At 36.5% G+C, this 24,783-nt stretch overlaps 1 long non-coding RNA gene across 1 annotated transcript; it reads left to right on the forward strand.

Moving 5' to 3' along the window:
- The first annotated feature begins 1,913 nt into the window (after positions 1–1,913).
- On the forward strand, positions 1,914–8,180 carry LOC134759167 (uncharacterized). Its single transcript, XR_010135098.1, has 3 exons — positions 1,914–2,078; positions 5,752–5,881; positions 7,465–8,180. It is a non-coding gene; the product is annotated as an uncharacterized lncRNA (long non-coding RNA).
- The last annotated feature ends 16,603 nt before the right edge of the window (positions 8,181–24,783 follow it).

The raw sequence follows: 24,783 nt of genomic DNA on the forward strand, positions 1-24,783 counted from the left end.
AACTGAACTATGCTTAATTCAATTCTTTCCATTGGCATGTAAATTTTAATTTACAATATAGCACCAGGTCCTTTTAGTGGCTTTGTTTAAATTGTTAGAGAGACCAAGACTATTTTAATAAACAATTTCAGAAATACAAAAATCTAGGGAATAATACGCTCCAGTTTATGACCGTACAACAATATATATATATTCACCTATCCTGCTAATGGGCATTCTGTTTATTTCCATTGTTTATTATAATTTAAAAATTACTACATCTCTTTATTGACCATTACAAATTCTTCTTCTGTCAATTGCTTATTCTTATCCTTCAATGTTTTTTTTTCCTTTTTTGGTTTTTCTTTTTGATTTATTAGGCAATTTTAAATAGTTTGATTACTACTTCTTTCTATGTTATATGCACTGTCAGTCTGTTCTTCCCTTCAATGGCTGGTTTGTTGTTTTTACCACAGAACATTCGGTCAAGTGTTTCAGAGGTTAAACTCTATTTATATATTTATTGCCTTTATGACTTGTACTTTTTCTTTATGGCCTGATTTCGATAATTCTTTTCTCCTTCACAGACCTAAAGAGCTTTTTCTATATTTTCTTCTACAATGTTGAAGTTTTATTTTTTACATTTAATTTCACATTGAGTAAAATTTATTTTTTATCTGTTGTGAACTAGAGGTCTGCCTTTTCCATGTGGATATCCAATTTCCCAGGAATATTGAAAGAGAAGCAAATCTTTTTTTTTTCTTTTTCTCTTTTAGTATACAAAAGGATGTAACAAGATCCCTAGGACAAATCTGATGTTAACTGAATTAAGTGGATTAGTATTAAATTAACTGGCCCGATAATTACAGGAAGGCATTATAAGTCCCTAGGGAGCCCAAGGTGGGTGAAGCCTCATGCCCCTTTGGGTAGTAATACAGGGACTAATTACACTCCTTGCTCCCACAGGACAGAACATTCTCTAGGTTTTTCATTCCCGACTCAGTAGCACTCAAAGCTTTTCTTAAGGTAAATTAAAGTTATGGAGAAAGACATCAGTCTGTAGCCACCGTTTTCCAAGAGTAACATTCCAAGGCAGCATCTAGGGAGCCAGCAAAGATTCTGTCCTGTCTACCATTTTCCCATGAATGACATCATAATAGAACCTCCCTGTCTTATTGCCTTTTCTTATTGGTAACAAAAGATGACAAACTAGGTAATTTATATTAAAAAGTTTATTTAGCTCATAGTTCTAGAGGCTGGAAGTCCACAGTGCCGGCATCTGTGAGGGCCTTCTTGCTGCCTCGCCTCGTGGCAGAGGGCATCACATGGTGAGAGTGGGAGCAAGGGAGCCAGGCAGAGCTCACACGCACAAGAATAACGCTGCTGTGATAATAAACCCACTCCTGGGACAGCAACATTCATCCCGTCATGAGAACAGAGCCCTCATTCATCCATTCATCTCATCCTAGGGGCAGAAGGATTACATTTCTAACACATGAACTTTTGGGGGACACATTCAATACATAGCACTCCCAAAATATTCACTGAGTGAGAGTAAATTGATTTAATTTCGGACTGTTCTTGGCAGTCCAAAAGTGGAGATTTCCAAGTTTTACAATAGAGAATTAAAATGATTGAAAAATATTCTAAAAAAAAAAACAACCTGCAGAAGAAAGCTAGAAAATCAGAAGATGAAATATTTTTAGGCATAAAATATGCATGCAGTTTATAGACAATGGAGACATGCTAACACTTGAAAATGTGCTTCGACATTCTCAAATTGCTTAAGACTTTTGCAACAAAATAACTTACCAGTGTCAGGCCATGATAGAATATGAGTTCATAATGAATTTTTATGCCTGGGTTTCTGTGACCCAAGTTATGCTGAAGAATATGAGAGACACCACCTTTTAAAAATTTTTACATAGCCTGCAGCCACTGCAATTACTTAATCCCTTTGGAAAATTGCTTAAGCCTGGCATGTTTTGTAATGAACTTTATCTCTTCACTACCAAAAGTCGTGAAAAGTAACTTCAGTGAGGAAAGAAACAAAATTGATAATTGAATATTTCAAAGAGATCAGCATTTTAGAAAACTGGGTATGTATTAATATGCTATATCTAACATATGACATGAAAATGACATATATAATATAATTTTGTTTATACTATTATATATCTTATACATTTTGTGTTATAATACATTTTGAATATATTTATATATATGCATATATACATATACACACACAATATATAGGAAAATAAAACTAAATATTATCAGAATGTTTATTTCTTGATGATGGGAATTTGAGTGGTTCATGTTTTACTTTATTTCTATTGTTATTCATTTGGTATTTTCCAAATTTTGTTCAGTGATTTTGTATTACTTTTACAATGATAGACATTATGTTTGGAGGCAGAAAAAAGAAGGGAACAGACAAGAAATGTTCATTTGAAAATTCTAAATGCAATGAATACCTGAAGTCAAAGGGTCCCCCGTCACTGAAAAACCAAAGCCACCCATATCAAAGAAGCGTGGGCCCTTCCGCCCCCTACTGTCTATCTTCAGTAACTGTCCAGTGAGTCTCCACCTTTTGTTAGCAGGAATCTAAGAATCTCCTGGGAAGCTTGCTGTTTGCAAAATTAGGAAATTTTGAGCTACATCCTCAGATAATCTGAGGCTGGATACCCTCAGACTATACTGTGAGAAACATCATCAAAATTAAGTTACATGACCTGATCACAGCTACAGTAATAAAATCAGAAAAAATATGGACATCATATTTAGAAACACAAATAGGCAATGAGATTTCTTTCAGTTTTAAAAAAGTGTATTAGTATATAACATAATATAGTATGTATTAAAATAATATACATTTAAGGGTATATAAATATATGCTTAGTACACACTGTCAGTATTAATATCAATACATTACCTTTTATACATATGTATGTGTGTACGTTTGTGTATTTATGCACATGCAGCTTTATATTTGCCTATGTAGTTGTATATATGTAGAGTGCATAGTATAGTGTGGATGTGTGCGTATGTGGTATGCATATATAGTATATATAGTACACACACACAGAGTCCTGCACATACACACACAGCCATGCATCGTTTAACAATGGGGATACATTCCAAGAAACGCATCCATAGGTGATTTTGTTGTTATGCAAACATCATAGTGTGAACTTTCACAAAACTAGACAGAAGAGCCTACTACACACCTACTGTTGCTAGGCAACAAATATGTACAGCCTGTTATTGTCCTGAATACTGTAGGCAATTGTAACACAATGGTACTTGCATATCTAAACATAGAAAAGATACAGTAAAAATATGGTATAAAAGATAAAAATGATGCACCTGTGTAGGACACTCACCATGAATGCAGCTTTCAGGACTGGAAGTTGCTCTGGCTGGGTCAGTGAGCGAGTGGTGAGTGGATGTGAAAGCCTTGGACATTACTGTACTCTACTGCAGACTTTACAAGCACTGTACACTTAGGCTACACAAAATGTACAAAAAAATTTTCTCTCATCAATAATGAATTAACCTTAGCCCACTATAACTTTTTTTACAGTATAAACTTTTCACTTTGTTTTAACTTTCTGACTCTTGTAATTACACTCCACTGAAAACAAAAATCCACTGTACAGCTGAACAAAAATATTGTCTCTTTTTATATCCGTATTCTATAAACGCTCTTATATTGTTTAATTTTTTAATTTTTAAACTTTTTTGTTAAAAACTAAAACACAAACCACACAATAGCCTACACCTACACGGGGTCAGGATCATTATCACTGTCTTCCACCTACATTTCTTGCCCCATTGGAAGGTCTTCAGGGGCAACGTCACGCATGAAGCTGGCATCTCCTATGATGACAATGCCTTTTTCTGGATAGATCCTGAAGGAAGTGCCTGAAGCTGTTTCACAACTGACCTTTTAATAATATATTAACATAAAGAGTACGATCTAAAATAACAATAAAAAGTATAGCATATTAAACTAGTAACCTAATCATTTATTATCATTGTCAGGTATTATGTGCTATACCTTATTGTATGTGCTGTATTTTTATATGGCTGGCAGTGCAGTAAGTCTGTGTACACAAGCATCACCACGAACACAGGACTAATGCATTTTGCTACAGTCTTACAGTGGCGACTGCCTGATGAGTTGGCAGGAGTTTGCCAGCTCCATTATAATCTTGAGGGATCACCATGGTATATGTGGTCCTTTGTTGAGCTAAACATTGTTATGCTGTACATGACTGTATGTACTTTTACAAATAATGCTGCATTTGTCTTTTTAGAAATTATCAAGATCCTAACCTGTGATTAACATCTGCATTTTAACTCTAAAGCTGATAAAAGCTTTTCCTCATTTTGAAGTTATTTGAAGTTGCAGGTTTTTTAAAAGATGACATATATAAGTTCTTAAAAATCATTATTTACTAAATTCAGCATCTCTTCTGAGCTAAGTTTAATATTGTAAAATCTCACAAGCAATTTATTTAAAGTCAGTTAATGACATTGAAGCCAAATTCCTTTTTAAAACATGCTCTCAGTTGCAACTGAACACAGTTGCACGTGCCTCTTTGAAGGAAAACATAGGCACAGTGATAAATGCAGTGTTGCCTTACCCATAACCAAATAGAAATAGCGGCATCAACATTCTGAGCCCAGGACAAATAGGACTGAAAAGAAAACAAGAAAAAATCATCAGTTTGGCAGCAAATCCACTGTCACTATACTCCCTGGCACTTGCCTTTGGCCTGGAAAGCACTTGTCAATAACGGCTTCTTTGTTTTCTGAGACGTCACCTGTAAATACTGAAATATGGAAACCTAGTCCAGGCTTTGATACCGCATTCTTAAACCTGTTTTGAAAACCTGAGATAATTGCTTTAAAAATGCGTTCATCTATCTGTTATTTGATTTAGAAATACATTGGATTAGGTCTTATCAGTCAAGCAGAAACTTGTCTTTTTTTTTTTTTTTTTTTTTTTCTGGACGGAATCTCACTCTCACCAGGCTGGAGTGCAGCGAGCAATCTCAGCTCACTGCAGCCTCCGCCTCCTGGGTTCAAGCAATTCTCCTGCCTCAGCCTCCCGAGTAGCTGGGATTACAGGTGTGTGCCACCACACCCAGCTAATTTTTGTATTTTTAGTAGAGACGAGGTTTCACTATGTTGGTCAGGATTGTCTCGACCTTCTGACTTCGTGATTCACCTACCTCAGCCTCCCAAAGTGCTGGGATTATAGACGTGAGCCACCATGCCAGGCCGAAACTGGCCATTTTTAAACATACACATTTGTCCTTTATGTGATGTTTTCCTGGTGCTGAATCTGTCTGCCATTCCCAGATTGTGGAGTTAGGGCGTGAAGTTCCTGAAGTCATTTCTAGGATGGACTCAGTATCCTATATTCATCACAATTGATGCTGTAACCACAGCATGAGATGCTGTGAAGAACAAATGAGATAAATAATGTGAAAAGGCTATGAAACGAGTGAAGCCCCATGTAAACAACTGGTACCAAAAGCTTCTCACTGCTACTGAATTGGAAGAATTAAGAAAGAGGTGGATGTCAGCTTTCTTTCCTCCTCTAGTCGATTCACTTTTCCCCAAACGCCTGGTGAAATGTGACTCTCGTGTGTGTATTAACTGCAAGAGTGTCACAAACACTGCCTTCCACTATGCCTCTGTGGAGCGAACTTAACAGTAAAATTTAATCTAAAAATTTGTCTTGTCTTTTTTATGCAGCTTTTTGGATTGGCTCACAGTTTTCCTACTTTTCTGTCCTGTCAGTTGAGAAGAATACATTTCAAGAGATGTTCTTGGAAAACACGTTTGATGGAGAGGTTGATTTTTGTAACCTGTATGCCGTAGTCAGGTACTCTTGGTTCTTGATATAAATTAGACACATAACGGAAAATTCTATTCTATTACTAGAACTCTCTGGAGCCCCTGACAGAAACTGCATCTCTAGGGGACCTAACCACTGTTAGAACTCGGGGCCACGGGGTGAGGAAGGCATGAATGCCACCTCCTGTGCTAATATCTCCCTCCTCCCACCTACCACATGGGAGCCCAGGCAATACAATCTATAGAAATCAGCTTCCCTGACTGAAAAATTACATAGGAAAAGGGAAGAATTAATGCAGGTAAATGAAAGAAACCCAGCACACCCCTAATGTCTACTATATAGCTGTTTATAGACATCCCTAAATCAATCAAGAAGGTGTGCCTGACACTTTGTAGATTTCTTGAAAGATTTCCTTTCTCTGCACATCTCTGTCTCCCTCTCTCCCTCTCTCTGAGTCTCATCCTCCTCTTCATTCTTTTCTCTTCTGCCCCTTCCCTCTCCATGCTATCTCTTGCTCTTCTCCCTTCCTTACCCTCTCTGTCTCTCCCCATCTTTACTCATTATGGCTACTTTGCCTGACTACTCTTGAGTTATTTTGACTTGGACTAGAAAAGAAAAAACGAGAGCCAACAAAATGGAACAAAGAATTTGCCCTTTCTCCTGAACATTAGGATCTTTGGTGATTTATGTGTAGCTTCCCTAGGATAATATGAGACTCATGTTTACAGGGAACATGGAAATCCACGAAACAGAGACAGAAGTCACCTTCCTTCCCCCCCAATCCCTCCAATTCCATCACTGTACTGGACCCATGAATAGACACCAAGGGGGCAGGTGCGGTGGCTCCCGCCAGTAACCTCAGCACTTTGGGAGACTGAGGCAGGCAGATCACCTGAGGTCAGGAGTTAGAGACCACCCTGGCCAACATGCAGAAACCTCTTCTCTACTAAAAATACAAAAATTAGCTGGATGTGGTGGTGCATACCTGTAATCCCAGCTACTTGGGAGGCTGAGGCAGGAGAATCACTTGAACCTGGAAGGCAGAAGTTACAGTGAGCAGAGATCACACCACTGCACTCCAGCCCGGGAGACAGAGTGAGACTCCATCTCAAAAAAAATATAGACAGCAAGAGCCCACTGTGGGTTAGGCTCTGTGCCTGCTGCCAGAGGGTCTCAGGGCCAAACATTAGTATTCAGTGGCAGAGGTGAATAAGTGACTCGATGGACAAAAGTCATATTATGGCAACTAAACTACTTTACATGCTGGAAAACAACCAGATTTTGCTCATATTATCTTAAGAGATCCAAGTGTTTTTGTGAACAAAATAGCCAAGAACACAGTGCTGCAACATCTCCTTTTTAGCTAATTTACCAAAGGTGTATGCCAGATAAGAATATGTATATAGGGTCACTTTATAATCTACATTTGGCAGTGGCTATGCAAATAATTGTAGTTTTGATATGAATTGATCACCGTAGCAGTGACCTCTCCTACTCTGCGGCCATGCGTGGATGTGAACTCTGTAAAGAGGGAGAGAACTAAAAGCATCAGGGCTGTCTGCTGGACAGGACTCCTTCACTCCGTTTGTGTTTCCTTTTCTTTCTTGCAGAAGAGCCGTCCTCTGGCGGGTATGTGAAAGAACTGCCATGAGGAGTGAGAGGCTACTTTGCACACCTCGCGGCTCAGCTCCCCGGAGACGGCTTTACAGGCACACAAGCCCCTCTCCCAAGCCATCTGCCAGGAGCCCCATGAGGAACACAGCACAGCGCCTGCATCAGAAGCCCATGGGTTTGCCTATCACATGTCTTGTTTTCTCCTATCCGTGGCTCACAGACTCAGCGTGACCCAACCTCCTAGATTTCCCCGTCAGTGCTATTTGCAGTGCCCCCAACCACTTTCCTCCACTCCAGTCCCTGAGCGCATGCCAACGGCCCTATTTTCAGCCACCCCTCTCCATGCCTCTTGTCTGTCTCTAGCTGACAAGCAGATTATCTCTTCTGTCCACTTTGTTTGCCAATGTACTTTGGCACCATTGAATTCCAACACATGAAGTAAACTGAACTGTGTACAACGCTGAGCACACACGTGGTTTGGAGAGCAGCCCCTTGTCAGGATCCAAAATGTTCCCAAGCCTTGTTGATATTTGGGTCAACAAAAGGAAGAGTCCCCCTTCCTTTTTAATCTTCTTCCCCTCAACTCATTCTCAATTTCTCTCTCGGAAACCACCTGTGAACACACTTATGCATCCAAATAGACGCATACTGTTCATGCTTATATTTTTCTGTAACCGTCATATCTAATAAATACTTATCATCCAGGAAAAAATGTTGTTGGGCAATAATAACATGCTAAATAATGGCAAGTCCATTATCATCTTTTTGTAGCAGTATTTCCTTTACTTGTCACGCACACTTGATGGAAAACTTCAAAAAGTTAATTTGAAGCAGTCTTTTCAGAAAACAAAACTGAATGAAATCATTTACCATCGTTCAAAAGAGCAGTCCCCAATATTAATAGTAGCAGGGACCTATTTTGTCCACGGATGTGGTAGGTGGGGGATGGTTTGGGGATAAAACTGTTCTTCTCAGGCATTAGATCCTCATAAACAGCACCATCTAGATCCCTGGCATGCGCAGTTCACAGTAGGGTTTGCACTACTGTGGGAATCTAATGCCGCAGCTGATCTGACAGGAGGCAGAGCTCAGGCGGTTGTGCCCAGTTGCCCACCACTCACCTCCTGCTGTGCGTTCCTTACAGGCCACGGACCAGTACTAGTCTGTAGCCTGGGAGTTGGGGACCCCTGATTTAAAACCCTTTTTTAAAGATTGGCACAAGTATGCCTGTTTTTGTTGTAATTATATTAACTGCATATCTGTACACTATCCCGACTAGCCTGGCTTTTATTTCTGCTTCTTCACTTTGGTGACTTCTGTCTCTGTTTCCTGGATTTCCATGTTCCCTGTAAACATGAGTCTCATATTATCCTAGGGAAGCTACACATAAATCACCAAAGATCCTAATGTTCAGGAGAAAGGGCAAATTCTTTGTTTCATTTTGTTGGCTCTCGTTTTTTCTTTTCTAGTCCAAGTCAAAGTAACTCAAGGGTAGTCGGGCAAAGTAGCCATAATGAGTAAACACTTAACAGGGCGTTTCACCCAGCAACTGTCTGCAGATAGCAGTTGCATGAATCATGCAGAACACGTGGATGGCTGTTAGTCTCCAGGGATTACCAGGCTCTGACTCAAGGGTGGAGTTTGGTTACAGAGGCACTTCACATGCCTCAGCAACCTGGGTAATGTCAGTTGATCCTATTATAGGCAGAGGATCAGCAGTATTCAGACCAACACTGTGTTCATTCAGTTCCAGTCCAAAATTACAGTGGCACAGCCAAATAAATCTAGGTGGCACAGAAAAAGCTACTTATAATAGAAGCTACTGGAAGTCCAGCTTAGCTATGGCTCCAGGCTTAAACAGATTCCCCTGTCAATATCCTATTTGTCACTCCAGGACGGTGTGTCAAAGCAACGGGCTAGGTTTCACCCTGCCCCTGCCTTCAGTTTCCTTGATGTTTAAATGCCTCTGTACAGGAATCTGTTTGAGAAACAGATCTATTTTTATTCATAATTACTTCTCCATCTGTCTCGGTATTTTCTATAAACAGAGATTAACGTCCTGCGTGTTAACCTATTTTAATCTGTGAACTATTCAGAGCCAAAATGTCTTTTTAAAGAGTAACAAGATGATATGAACATTCTGTTTCACAAGGCAGAGCTGAGCGTTACTGCAGGTTCTTCAAACCATTCAAAGAAGAATGGCTTTAAAAATAAAGTCTAAGGAGCGTTTCATTCACTACCATGAAACTACATATCAGCTTGATTTTTTTAAGCTAGCAGGAAAAAGCATTCTCATGAAATGTTTAACGTGGATATTTGTCTTTGTGTGGGTTCTCCCTTTGATGTATTTTGGAGGTGATTTAAGAATGAGGGTTTGGGACTTGTAGGGCCTCCATCATTTATTACACAATCTTGAATAAAACCCTGAAGTTCTCATTTCTTTAGGTTCTCCATACATAAAATGGGAACAAAAATGCCCAAGTCTAACTGAAATGTTATTGAAAGGATGATATAAAGTAATGTGAAAAATATATAAAGAATTGCCCAAATATGTGAAATCCTGTTATAACTAAAGCTAGAGTCATTAGGTGGAACTCCACCATTACTACATAAATAAATGGATTTTACAGACTCATTGACTTCACTAAATCAACATCTGTTAAACAATTGTATAATATAGGCCCTTGTGGATTTTGTGGCAAAGCTGAGGGTCTTTGAAATATAAGAAGTGAATGCTTGCATTGCTCATTTGAAAAATAATTTCTATATCTAGACATGTCCATTTCTAGCTATAAATGATAAAAGTTTGTTTCCTCATTCCACAGCTATATTTTTGTCACATACTGTTGTTTGTTTGTTTATTGAAACAGAGAATCGCTCTGTTGCCCAGGCTGGAGTGCAGTGCTGCCATCTCGGCTCACTGCAACCTCCGTCTCCCAGGTTCGAGCTAATCTCCTGCCTCAGCCTACCTAGTAGCTAGGATTACAGGCGCCCACCACCAGGCCCAGCTAATTCTCCTGCCTCAGCCTCCCAAGTAGCTGGGATTGCAGGTGTGTGCCATCACGCCCAGCTAATTTTTTTTTTTTTTTGTATTTTTAGATATGATGGGGTTTCCCCATGTTGGCCAGGCTGGTCCCAAATTCCTGACCTCAAGTGATCCACCCACCGTGGCCTCCCAAAGTGCTGAGATTATAGGTATGAGCCACCATGCCCGGCCTGTTTTTTAATATAGATAAAAACATACTATGAAAAGAACCATTTTAAAGTGTACACTTCAGTGGTTTTCATGTATTCACAAAGTTGCACATTCATCACTACTGTATAATTCCCAAATGTATTCATACAACAAAAAGAAATTCCATACCAGCAGTAACTTCTCCTCTTCCCTCAGCCCTGGCAAACACTAATCTAGTTTTTGTCTCTATGGATATACTATTTCTGGACATTTTATATTTTTTAATTAAGATTTCTAGCTTCTTTATCTTCGATAATGTTTTTAAGATTCAGCCACATGTTACCATGTACCAGAACTTCACTTATCGTGTGGCTGGATAATATTTCATTGTAAGGCTATGCAACACTTTATTTACCCATTCATTCTGTCTTAAATGGACATTTGGTTGTTTCCACATTTTGGCTGTATTTGTTTTTGGTTTCCACATTCTGACCAAAAAAAAAAAATTGCTGCTATGAGCTTTGATGTACAAGTTTTCGTTTGGACATATGTTTTTATTTCTCTAGGGTGTGTATCTAGAAGTGGAATTGCCAGGTCATATAGTAACTAGTTTAACCATTTAACTGTCAGACTGATTTCTGCAGTAGCTGCACCATTTTGCATGTAACTGACAATTAGGAGGGTTCCAATTTCTTCACCTCATCTCAAATACTTGTTATTGCAAGTCTTTTTTATTATAGCTGCCCTAGTGGGTATGAAGTGATATCTTATTGAGATTTTGACAACGACTAATGACGTTGAACATCTTTTCCTATTTCATGTTTGATAGCCATTCACATTATCTTCCTTAGATAAATGTCTATTAAAATTATTTATTTTTATCACTTGTGTATTTATTGTGAGCTTATAAATATTCTTTATACATCTTGAATGCAAGTCCCTTATCACATATATGATACCCAAATGTTTTCTCATACTCTATGAATTGTATTTTCACTCTTAATAGTGTCCTTTGATGCACAGACATTTTAATTTTTATGACGTTTAATTTATCTATTTTTCCTTTTCTTGCTTGTGCTTTAGGCATTACATTATTTTTTAAAAGTGCCTATTCCAAGGCCAGAAATATTTATATCTCTTTTCTTGTAAGAGTTTTATCATTTTAACACATATATTTTGAGTTAATTATATGAGGTAGGAATCCACCTTCATTCTTTTTCCTATAAATATCCACTTGTGCCATTACCATTTGTTGAAAAGATTGTTCTTTCCCCCACTGAATTGTCTTGGTGCCCTTATAAAAACTGGCTTATCTTATATGCCATGGTTTTAAACTCCCAGTTCTAGGTCATTGATTTCTATGTCTATCCTTATACCAGTACCACACATTCTTGATTACTGTAGCTTTGAGAGTTTTAAAATCAGGAAGATGGAGTCCTCCTTTGATCTTTTCAAGATTGTTTTGACTGTTGTAGATCCCTTGTATTTCCATATAAATTTAGGATCAGCTTTTTAATTTCTGCAATAAAAGCCTGCTAAGATACTGACAGAGATTATATTAAATATGTTCAAAAATTTGGATAGCAAAGCATCTTGTCAATATTTTCCTCCAACACATGAACACAAGATATCTTTATATACTGTTTAGCAGTATATTCTTTCAATGATGTTTCAATGATAAAACATCATTCTTTCAATGATGTTTTATTGTTTTGGGTGAGTAAGTTTTATACTTCTTTTGTTAAGTGCATTCCTAAGTATTTATCATTTTTGATGGAATTAAAAATTGAATTTTTTCCTTAATTTCATTTTAAAATTGTTCTTTGCTTCTGTATATATTCAGCTGATTTGTATATATTAATCTTACATTCTGCAACCTTGCTAAACTCATCTATTTGCTGTAGTATTATTTTTATGCATTCTCTGAGATTTCCTTAAGTTTTAAAATATAAAATATTATGTCATGTGCAATAGAGACTGTTGTCTGGATGTGGTCCATATACTTTCCTTGATGAATTGCCCTGGCCAGAACCTCCCGTACAATGTTAAATAGATGTATTGTCAGGGAGCATCATGGTCCTTTTCCTTGATCCTAGAGGGGAAGCTTTCAATCTTTTATTATTAACTGTGATGCTAATTGAATGTTTCTTTAGAAATACTCTTTATCAGGTTGAAGAAGCCTCTTTACAGCCTTAGTTTGTTGAGTGTTTAATTATAAAAATTTTATTTTTTCTGTGTCTACTGAGGTGATAAATGTATTTTGTTGCTTGTTATGTTAACATGATGTATTACACTGATTGATACTCATGTGGTACACCAACCTTGCATTCCTGGATTAAATCCTACTTAATCATGGTCTATACATCTATTTGATGTGTTGCTAGATTCAGTTTGCTGGTGTTTTATTGAGGATTTTTATCAATATTCATAAGGAATATTTATCTGTAGATCTTTTCTTATAATCTTTTTTCTAGTTTTGGTATCAGGGAAATATTTGCCTCATAGAATGAGTTGGAAAGTGCTTTGTTCTCTTCTACTTTTTTGGAAGAGTTTGTGAGTATATACTGTTAGTTCTTCACTAAATGTCTGGTATAATTCACCAGTAAAGCCATAGAGGTATGGCATATTTTGGGGAAAGGCTTAAAATAATAAGTTCAATCTCTTTTCTTGTGACAATTCTATTCTGAGGATTTTTTTGTGTAAGTTTTGATGTTGTATATCTTTCAAATAATTTGTCTATTTTTTCTAGATTATTCATTTTTTCTTGGCATACACTTGTTAGTAGACGTTTCTTATCATTCTTTTTATATTGACAAGGTCTATAGTAATGTCTTCTATCTCACCCTGCATAATATTAATTCAAGTATTTTCTCTTTTTTTCTTAGTTAATTTCTTAGTCATTGTGGGCGGCTCATAAATAGCAAAGATTTATCTCTCACTGTTTTAGAGGCTGGAAGTTAAAGACTAGGATGTCAGCTGGGTTGGGTTCTGGTGAGGACCTTCTTCTGGGTTGCAGATTGCTGTCTTCTCATTGTTTCTTCACATGGTGGAAAGAGGACAAGAGTTTTTAAGATTCCTTTTTTATAAGGGCTCTAATGCCATTCATGAAGGCTCCACCCTCATGACATAATTACCTTTCAAATACTTCATCTCCTCATACTACCACTTTGAGGGGTAGAATTCCAGCATATGATTTTGGGAGTGTGGGGCACAACTATTCATTCCATTGCAGTCAATCTAGCTATAGGTTGTCAATTTTATTGATCTTATCACAAAGAAACAACTTTCAGTTTTGTTGATTTTCTCTTTTGATTTTATAGTCTTTATTTCATTTAGTTCTACTATAATTTTAATATTTTCTTTCCTAGCTTTTGTTTAGCTTAATATTTTTTCTAGTTTCTTAAGGCAGAAGGTTAGGTTATTGATATTTTTAATCTTATTTTTTAATATAGGCATTTACAGCTATAAATTTCCCTATAAGCCCTGCTTTACTTGTATTCCATAAGAGTTGATGTAGTTTTGAATTCATGTACCTCAGAGTACTGATTGACCTTGTAATTTCTTCTTTAATCTCTTGTTTATTTAGGAGTATGTTGTTTAATTTTTACATATTTGTGGCCTTCTCCTTCTTTTATTACTGATTTCAAATTACATTCTATTGTGGTGAAAGAACAAACTTACATGATTTTAATACTTTTAACTTAAAAATAGTTTTGTTTCATCATTGTTTTATAATTTATAATCTTATAGTCAATTCTGGAAAATGTTTCATGCGCACTTTAGGTGCACGTGTATTCTTCTGTCATTGAATGGAGAGTACTATACATACGTTTCAGGCCTAATTAGTTTATATTATCTTTAAGTCATCTATTTCCTGGCAGATCTGCTGTTTAAATGTTCTATATATTATGGAAAGTTGGATATTGAAATTGGTAATTTATTGTCAAGTTGTTTCTTCTTGCTTTCAATTCTATTATTTTTTTTCTATATGTATTTTAGGGCTCTGTTGTTAAGTGCATATATGTTTTTAATTTTTATATCTTCTTGATGAATTGACCATTTTCTATTATAAAATACTCTTCTGCAGTAACAATTTTTACTTTAAAGTATTTTGTTGGATACTGGCATGACCACTTCGGCTCTCCTTTTTCAACTGCTTGCCTGTTCTATCATTTTCTATCATTTCTTTACAACAACTGTCTTTCCATATAATGTCTGCATCTTATAGACAGCATAGATCGTTTTTTAAAATCTATTCTGCCAATCTTTGACTTTTTACTGGACTATTAATTCATTTACATTTAATGTAATTACTCTTAATATAGCACTCACATCTACCATTTCGCTATTTGTTTTCTAAAAATCTTATGGCTTATACTTTCTGCTATTTCTCTATTACTGCCTTCTTTTTAAATTAAATCATTTTTCAAATATACTATGTTAATTCTCTTGTCATTTTTTAATATTTAGAAAAGTTTCCTTAGTTGTTTACCTGAAGATCACAATTGATATCTTAAATTATGACAAGCTAGTCAGGATTAACACTAATTTAGTTTCAATAATAAAATGAGTTTTACTACTGTAAGCTTCTTCCCTGACTTCTCTTTTGAGCTATTGTCAAATTACATCTTTATGCATGCATGTCAAACAGATTTATAATTAGTTTTATGTAGTTGTCTTATAAATCATACAGAAGAAAAATAGTCACACTAGTTGCAAACAAGAATGCATTTATACTGTCCTTTATATTTACCTATTTAATTATATTTACCTGTGCTCTTTATTTACTGCATTTAGTTTTGTGGATTAGAATTACTAACTAGTGTCTTGTCATTCCAACCTAGAGAACTACCTTCAGTTTTTTGTTTGTTTGTTTGTTGTTGTTGTTGTTGTGGAGACAGGGTCTCACTCTGTTGCCCAGGCTGGAATGCAGTGATGCAATCTCAGCTCACTGCAGCCTCGACCTCCTGGGCTTAAGTGATCCTCTCACCTCAGCCTCCTGAGTAGCTGGGACTAAAGTGGTGTGCCACCACACCTCACTAATTTTTTTAAAAAGTTTTTGTAGAGACAAGGGTTTGCCATGTTGCCAAGGCTGGTATCAGACTACTAGGGTCAAGCACTCCTCCCTCCTTAGTCTCCCAAAGTGCTGGGATTACAGGCATGAGCCACTGCACTCAGCCTTTATTATTTCTTATAAGGCAGATCTTCTAGTGACAAATTATTTTAGTTGTTTTTCTGAGAAATCTCAACTTCTCTTTTAATTTTGAAGGATAGCTTTTGATGGATACAGAATTCTTGGTTGAAAGTATCTTCTTTCTGCTCTTTGATTATGTCTCCATCTTGTTTTCCAGCCCCTTTGCATCTGAAAATAAGTCATTTCTAAATTTTGTTTAGATTTTTTTCATTCATAATGGATCATTTTTCTCATGCTGTTTTGAAGATTCTCTATTAGCTTTGGCTTTCAACAATTTGATTATAATGTTTCTATGCATAGATGTATGCATTTGTTTATAATCTTTTTAGCTTTTTGGATGTGTAATTTTTTAACTATATTTGTTACTTTTGGGGTCACTGTGTCTTTAAATATTCTTTCTTTCCCTTTCTCTTCTTTATTTCTTGGAATTCCATTTTGTGTATAATGCTGTGCTTATTAGTGTTCCATAGGTTTCTGTGGATAGTTCCATTTTTCTTCATTCATTTTTCCTTCTGCTCCTTACACTGGATAATCTCAGTTGATTTATATGCTAGCTTGCTAATTTCTTTTATATGCCTGCTCAAACCTCCTGTTGATTTTTTTATTTTAGCTAATGCAATTTTAAACTATAGAATTTGTATTTGGTTTTTAAATATAACTTCTATTTCTTTATTGATTGTCTTTATTTGGTTAAATAGTCTCATATTTTAATTATAGATGTGACTGTGTTTAGGTCTTTGTGAATTGTATTAGCTTCCTAGGATTGCTTAATAAACTACCACACTCTAAATAGCTCAAAACAATAGAAACTTATTATCTCACAGTTCTGGGAGCTAAAATTCCAAAATCAAGGTGTCATCAGGGTGATGCTCCCCTTGAAGGCTCTAGAGGAATTTATATTCCATGCCTGTCTTCCAACTTCTTGTGGTTGTTGACAATCCTTGTAATTCCTTGGCTTGTAATTGTATGCCTCTGCCTTTACTCTTGTGTTCATTTGGTGTTCTCTCTATATGTATCTGTGCCTAAATTTCCCTCTGCTTATAAGAAAACCAGTCATATTGGATTAGGATCCACTTTAGTCCAGTATGATCTAATTTTAACTAATCATATAGTTAAAGGCCCTATTTTAACATAAGCTCACATTCTGAGTTTATGAGTGGGCACGGATTTGGGGGTCTTCAACCCAGTTCAAGCATGTATATAATAGTTGACTTAAAGTGTTTTTTTGAAAATGGAAATTTTTAAATAATATGATGTGTAAACACTGGACATCAGATGCTCTCCCTTTCTGGTGTTTGTTGCTGCCACTGCTTGTTTCTCTTGCTGTTCCTTATTAATTAATTTTCCGAACCAGTTCTATAAAGTCTCTGTTCTTTGTCACACGTATCACTGAAGTCTCTGCTTGCTTAGCTTTGTGGTCACCTAATGATTCAAAAGACATTTCCTTAAATGCCTGGAAGCAATCAGTCTTCTAGCCTTTGCTGATGGGTTCTGCATATGAGTTCAGGCATGCCTTCAGGACTCCACCAGGCACTTGGTAATTCTGCCTTATCCTTCACTTTTTGCTTGAGCAGGGCCGAAAGGTGAGCCAGAGGTGAGAGCTTATGGCCATTTCAGATGATTTCTGAGCACTTCCACAGCTGTATGCATATATGTGACTTTCTATTTTCCTAACTACTTTCAATACATGCCCTGCAGAAAGACCGTTGCTCTGAGTAAGCTCAGAGTCAGGTCAAATAAAGGCAAGCCTTGTGAGTAGGGTCTTCCAGGAACCATCAGACAATTAAAATGGTGACGATTCTATTGGAATTGGGTTTTGATGAAGGCCCAAACTTGTTTTGGCCCCCAGTGGCTGGCAGGCTGCTTGTTTTCCTACTACTGTGTGCGAGTCTTAGGTCTGTCATCCCCGGTGGGGGTGGAAATGAGGAGAAAAAAAAAGCAATGTTAACACTCAATAAAATGTGCTGCTCTTACCAAGATTAAACTAGTTTTTTTGAATAAACCTGCTGAATTGTTGCAAGCCTTTGGTTAATTTCCCAAGTCCTGAAAAGATTGATTCTGCTCATTTTTGAAAGCATTCTCATTGTTTTTATAGATTGGAAAAATTTCAGAGATCCTTACTCTGTCGTTTCCCCTGACATCCCATTACCATATCTTTTCAGACTAACAAATATTTTCTTTATTTTGTTTTTATCATAATCAGAGAAAACAGCAAGTCTTAAAATGTGAAGTATTTAATTATTTGGCTAAGCAACATGCATATCATTCTGGAAACATGGTAAAGAAGCAGGCTCCATTCTTGATCCTGGGAAAGCTGCATTCTTGGCAGTCACTGACATTATACTATTGAGGACAGGCAGGGCAAGCCACCACTAGTTTCATTGTAAAGGCACAATTTATCCCACAGGAATACCAGGCAAATTAGAGTGGCCTATTCTCTTCTATATCCAGAAATCACTTAAGCCAACGTGACTTGGATTTATTATTTCTCACAAGAGATTTCTCTTTATATCTTTGAATTCACTGCTAGTGTACTTCACTATGAGATTTTGAATTTCTATTTTGTTAGTCTTTTATTTTGATGGATTAGAATAGACTATATTGTTCAAACAACCTTGTAGCTAAGATCCATTTAAAGTGAAAACAAATGTATAATAAAATGTCATGGTTTACTCTAAAAAATATATTTAAAATTACAATACAAATTGTGAATATAGGGAAGAAAGTTTATAAGAAATTTTTTCTTGAACACTTACTATCATGGCCCAAATACTGTGTCCACATTTTATGCATATATTATATATTGCTCACAACAATTTTTTGAAGACGTTAATAGAATTCCTGGTTTACTAATTAGGAAATGGAGGTCTTAAATAACACTCCCAAAGTTATACAGCTAGCTGTGGACAGGCTGAAACTTCAAAAGTCACGTTGTTCATTTCATTTTTTATTAATAAGGCTTTGGTTTTGAAAATAATCTTAATAATAAATGCATCTCCTGACTGTCTGAATTTTCACGAAGTTTAAAATATTTTAAGGGATTTCTCTAATTAAGAGTATGTAGATAATGTTTTTTGAGCTTCCTTGCTTAGATAACAGCCAGAGGCAAAATCTTTGTTCTCAGTGTCATGTAACTAAATTCAATAAAGAATTCATTATTAGGAAAACATAAATCAAAAATGAGATTTGGTATTGACTAGAGTTTGAAAGAAATAATAGGCTGATAGGCATTTTCATAAAAATATAGCAGGTTCATAATAAATGCCTAAAGTGCTTATTGTCTTAATGTATTCATTTTTTAGCCATTTAAATTACATTTTACAGTTCCAAAAGTGGCTAATCAAGTAATAAAGATATTGTTCAAAACTACAAAGATCTTCTTGGCGTATTCTCAGCCAAGAGAGTATTGGCATATTTTCGCAGATAGCACATAACACTTTTTCATGAGTCACTGTCTTAAAATAATTTTCTTCCTAGTGTTATAATACTTCCTTATAGGAATTTTGATTCTGCAAATAAATTTTACATCAATTGATATTTACAACATTATTTTAATACTAAATAAAATTATATTTTAGTTTTGTTTAATAAAACAACATCAAGATTTGCAACAAGTACTATTACCACTTTCTCACAAACTAATTATAATACCTACTTGGTTGCCATGTGGTTTAGGCACTCATCTCAGAGAGTCAGTTGTGTATATGGTAGTGATTCTGCCATGGTACCTGTCTCCATTATTTTCAGCGAGATCCGTAAACTCTTTGTGATTGAGTCTCACCTGTCAAACTAACCAGTAACTGTCGCTCTGGTCCACTGAAAAACTAAGAGTCATTTGTATCACGTTCTAATTGCCTTCATCACAAGGGCTATCTTTCCTGCTTTGAAACTTAAATGTTCATCATTAAGCAGTTTCTTGTGTAAGGTACCTACCTTGATAACTACGTTAAACATTTCCCTATTTTTTTCAGTCCTTTAAAGATTCTGCATATTTACTGGGTGTAAAATAATTTTCTCAGCATGAAAAGAAGAATGTGCAATGGTTGAGGTTTAAATACCCATAAGAGAAGAGGAGATAAGAGACTAGTTACTGTCTTAAGCTTATACTTGAATTTCAAATAGATACTTGCAAAATTTGGGGACTATAGAAAAGCTACTATTAATAATAAGAGAAAATGCCCCCATATAGGGACAAAAATACTCCAAGTGAAGTAGCCATCTGAATGGGACTCAGTTGGGGGAGAAAATGCTTTTTACAACAAATTAAATTCTACTTCGATCTTCGCACAAATTTGTAGTCCAAATTAATATTATAAAAGAATTGTGAAAATCCCAAGTTAATACATGAAGAAAAGACATATTTGGGGAAGATGAAATATTAGTGGCTTCAGCCAAAGACAATGCAAAAGCATTTTGTATGTGTTCCACTTCAGGCATGGCCGAAGATGCTCCTGCCAGGCCAATTTCCCCACAAACAACCACTCGAAACCTGGATAAATTTTTTGAATAGCAGCCTGGAGGCAGTGCAGATTGAGCAGAGGCTGGAAGATTATAGGAGGGATCAATTTGGAAGAAAGAATGGCATGGGGTAATTTTCCTGTGTTCTCAATGATTTTAGCCTCAATGCAGATTGCAGTCAGCACTAGTAAGTAAATCCTTGATAGAAAACGCATACTTTTTCTGTTCTAAAGAACTGGAGAACACAGTTTGAAATAATCATTTCCACCAGAAAGTGAGGGAGATATTCCAGAAAGGAGATGGCCAGAGAGGGGGAGCCCAGATCCCATGCACAAATTTCAGCCAATTAACTAACCAACCTTAAACCATGCATACACAAGGCAGGATCAAAGCACTTTGGAATGAATTTTGAGCTGTGTTCAAAATACAATGTTCATGAGTCTAAAATAATTGCCTGCTAAAATTTAGAAAATCAATACTCTATTAAGGATTATAACAGGATTCAGTCTCTACATCTTCAGAGTATTCAAGAAACAATACAAATCCAGTCAATAGGTGAAGAAAGAATGGATATTTCAATCATTCTCAAGAGAAAAGACAACCTATGGAAAACAATACCCAAATGAACATAAGTTGAAATAAGCACATAGGATATTATTTTAACTATTTTAACTACACTCAGTAGTGTAAAAAGAAATATGCTCTTAATAATCAAAATACAAATAGTTTCATCAGCAAATAGAAACTAGGAAAAAGTCTCAAACAGAAATGCAAGAATCACCCAGGTGCAGTGGCTCACACCTGTAATCCCATCACTTTGGGAGGCTGAGGTGGGCTGATCACCTGAGGTCAACAGTTCAAGACCAGCCTGGCCAACATTGTGAAACCCCATCTCTACAAAAAATACAAAAATAGCTGGGTGTGATGGCATGCACCTGTAACCCCAGCTACTTGGGAGGCTGAGGCAGGTAAATCGCTTGAACCTGGGAGGTGGAGGCTGCAGTGAGCCAAGATTGCACCACTGCAATCCAGTCTGGGTGACAGAGTGAGACGCTGTCTCAAACAAAAACAAACAAACAAAACAAAACGAACAAGAAATGCAAGAATGGAAAAATACAATGTATGCAGTAAGCACACACTAATTGGGCTTCACAGAAGAACAGAATTGACAAAGAAAGGGGTCAGAGAGATCAACAGAACTTTTTTTAATCTGAACAATACCAAGATTGATAAGCAAAGTGAACAAAGCTTCATGGACCTGTGAAATAATCTCTGAAGTTCCAATATCCATGTAACTGCAGTTCCACAGCAGAAGAGAAAGAAAATGGGACATACAGACACACAATTATTGAAAAAAAAAACTGAACTTTTTCAATTAGGAAAAGGTAAATTTACAGATTATAGAAGCTCAGTAAATTCCAAGTGTGAGCAAACATCATTAAAATGAGCAAGTATGTAATAGTCAAAGTATTCAAAGCCAAAGAAAGAATGTTTTCACAAGCCAGACAAAAATGGCATATCACATACATGCAAAAAATGTTTCAAATATCTTTTTCTTGTCAGAAATTTTAGATGTGAGAAGACAGTTGAAAAATATTATAAGGTAATGCAAGGAAAGAAACTGCCAACCCACAATTCTACATCCAACAAATGTATTCTTCAGAATATGAAGGCAAAATAGAGACAACCTCATACGTTCCACCATTGTGTTTTGGAAGCAGATAATTTGTTTTCTAGTTTCACTGTTCTGTGGATGAAGGGACTTTGCCCCAGTATGGATGAAAACTAAGAGTCTCACCCATACCTAATTTAGATCATTTCAATGATGAGATTTGTAACTTTTTGAGTTGATATTAATGTGGCATTTTGGATTTAGAGTTAATGCTTAAATGGGTTAAGAATTTGGGGGACATGGGTAAATGTATTTTGCACACGGGAGAACATGAATTTGGGGTGCCAGCTGGTGGAGTTTACTGGGTTAGTTAGTGCCACCCTCTAGCCCCCCAAAAATGCCTGTTCAACCGGAACCTGTGAATGTGACCTTATTTGGAAATGGGATTTTTGCAGATTTAATGATGAGGGAACCATGGATTAGAGGGATCTATAATCTAATACATGGTATCTGTGGTTTCCTCATAGGAGGGAAATTTGGACACGGACACATAGGGAAGACAGCCATGTAGAGACAGAGGCAGAGGTGGACATGCTGCCCCAAAACCACAGGGTGCCAAGTACTGTGGGCCACTGAGAAAACTAAAGGAGAGGAAGGATTCTTCCCTGGAGCTTTGGAGAGGGCGCGGCCCTACTTTCACCTGGATTTCAGACTTCAGACCTCCAGAACCATGAAAGAATAAGCTCTCTTTGTTTCAAAACCACCCAGTCGTGGCACTTTGTTACAACAGCCTAGGAAACTAATACAGGAATTGGTATTAGTAAAATCATTATTGTTGGCTCATATGACCATCCTCATAGAACTTTTAAGATAATATGTAAATAAGCAACTAAAACAAAAAGAAAAAGTCAGAAAGCTTTATGGTGCCAGATAAATGTACAAGTAAATATCATTATTTTCCAATAAAAACAATTATATAATGTAACAATAATAAAGTAATAATACAAAGAAACTTCCCATAATAGCTACCAAAAACTCTAAAGTAGTTATAACTAGTTTTTAAAAATAATATATTCAGAAATTTTATATAAACAAATATAAATTTTAAGTTAAAACGAAAAAGAAACGGATAAATACATCATTAATGAAGTTTCAATCAAAATTCATACATGAATATTTCACAGAGTTTGACAAGTATATCTAAAAATTATTTTAAAGGAGTAAAATGAGCTTGGAATTATTTGAAGAAGAAAGTATTTATCCTTTTGTATATTAAGAGTTAGCCTAAGTCTCCCGGGACTCAATGGTATCACCTCTCTAACAAAAAATGTCACAGAGATATGAAAACACATCATAAAAAAATCTATCATTTTATCACACAATGATTTGATCACCTGTGCACGTGGAAATAACCTTATTTTAAATCCTTGTTTAGAGTCAATTTTAAGGGATAATGTTGCATGTGAAGCTCCATAATCATTCTTTTGTGTTAAGTGGTTGAGGAAAATATCAGGCTGGTAAGATGTTAATTATAGGTCCAGGGAATAACTTGAGTTAATAAATCAGAGATGAGTCCAAAGTTCTGTAAACAAGTTTCAACATTTCTGGGCACCTGAGATTAAGCACAGCTCTGAGAAGTGCTCCACACGTTCCTAAGTATATGATGCAAGTTTTACTTTGGCAAGAAAATGTAACTAAATCTAGTACCCGCCTTAGGAACATGAATGACGAAATGGAGATTTCACATTTGCCAGATGAATAGGACTAATGTAGAAAAACAAATCAAACTGTCCTTTACTGTCAGTCAACCTCCTTCTCAATAACAAAAACATCCACATATCCACATTGTCCATCTATTTTAAGGTCATTATAGTATGGATATTATACCAACTTGCAAAAATAAATTAAACCACTTACCGCAGGGTATCCTCCAACATCATTGGCACCATTAAATAACATTCATTCAGAACTACTTTTAGTGAATGTAGATACTTAATGTTTACAGACGAAGAAATCTGAACGGTACGAAACAAACAGAGACTTGTTCAAGGTCTCACACTGACTCAGCAGCAAAGTCCACATAGGAAGAGAATGTTCCTGAAGTAGCACATTTTGTCTGGACTACAAGACCAACTGAGTTATTATCTTTATTTGAAAATGATTCATGCAAGTCTGCCACAGATGAAGGCAAGCTGTGGAATTCTTACTCAAACTCTTTGTTGTTATTATGGGAAAGCTTCAAGTCTGTGGTTTTTTGTTTGTTTGTTTAATTCCTCATATTTTTTATCCGTAAAAAACAAACAGCGTTCATTCACCTGTCAAGCAACAAACGACTCTCCACGAGAATGCAGATTTTGATCAATAGGAGTTTTATTACTTGGCTCAAGTAAGGGGAGCACTGGGTGTATTCTCCAAAGCAGGGTCTCCCTGAGGGAAAGTGGCAGGAGGGTTTTCTGGGGTGTTGGAGAGGGGAGAGGGTGCATTATCGCATGTAGATGAGGGGTCTCAGCGGCACAGACACAGTGTCATCATGGCAGCACACGGGTTACATGTTATGATAACGGAACTACAGTTCCTCCAGGATGGAGACGTTACAGTCATGAGGAAGATTCACCAGGGTTCATCTCTAAGTTGCCAGGGTCTGTCAGGAGCTGGTTTCAACCAACTAGGTTACTATAGTCCACCCAGGGTTTAGGGAAGAACAGGCTGCAGGGCAGGAGGCTGTAAACCAGGCTGATGGCTCACGTGGATTAAATTCCTATGGTTCCTAGAGACCCTCCTTGTCTGCTTACATATCCTAGAACCGAAAAATAAATTGAAAAGTGAAGTGGTTATGGTGGTCGCACTTCTGAATTCTGGTATGCCCCTCCTACCTC

The sequence above is a fragment of the Gorilla gorilla genome, chromosome 8 (genome assembly GCF_029281585.2).
Source record: "Gorilla gorilla gorilla isolate KB3781 chromosome 8, NHGRI_mGorGor1-v2.1_pri, whole genome shotgun sequence".
Taxonomy (NCBI): Eukaryota; Metazoa; Chordata; class Mammalia; order Primates; family Hominidae; genus Gorilla; species Gorilla gorilla.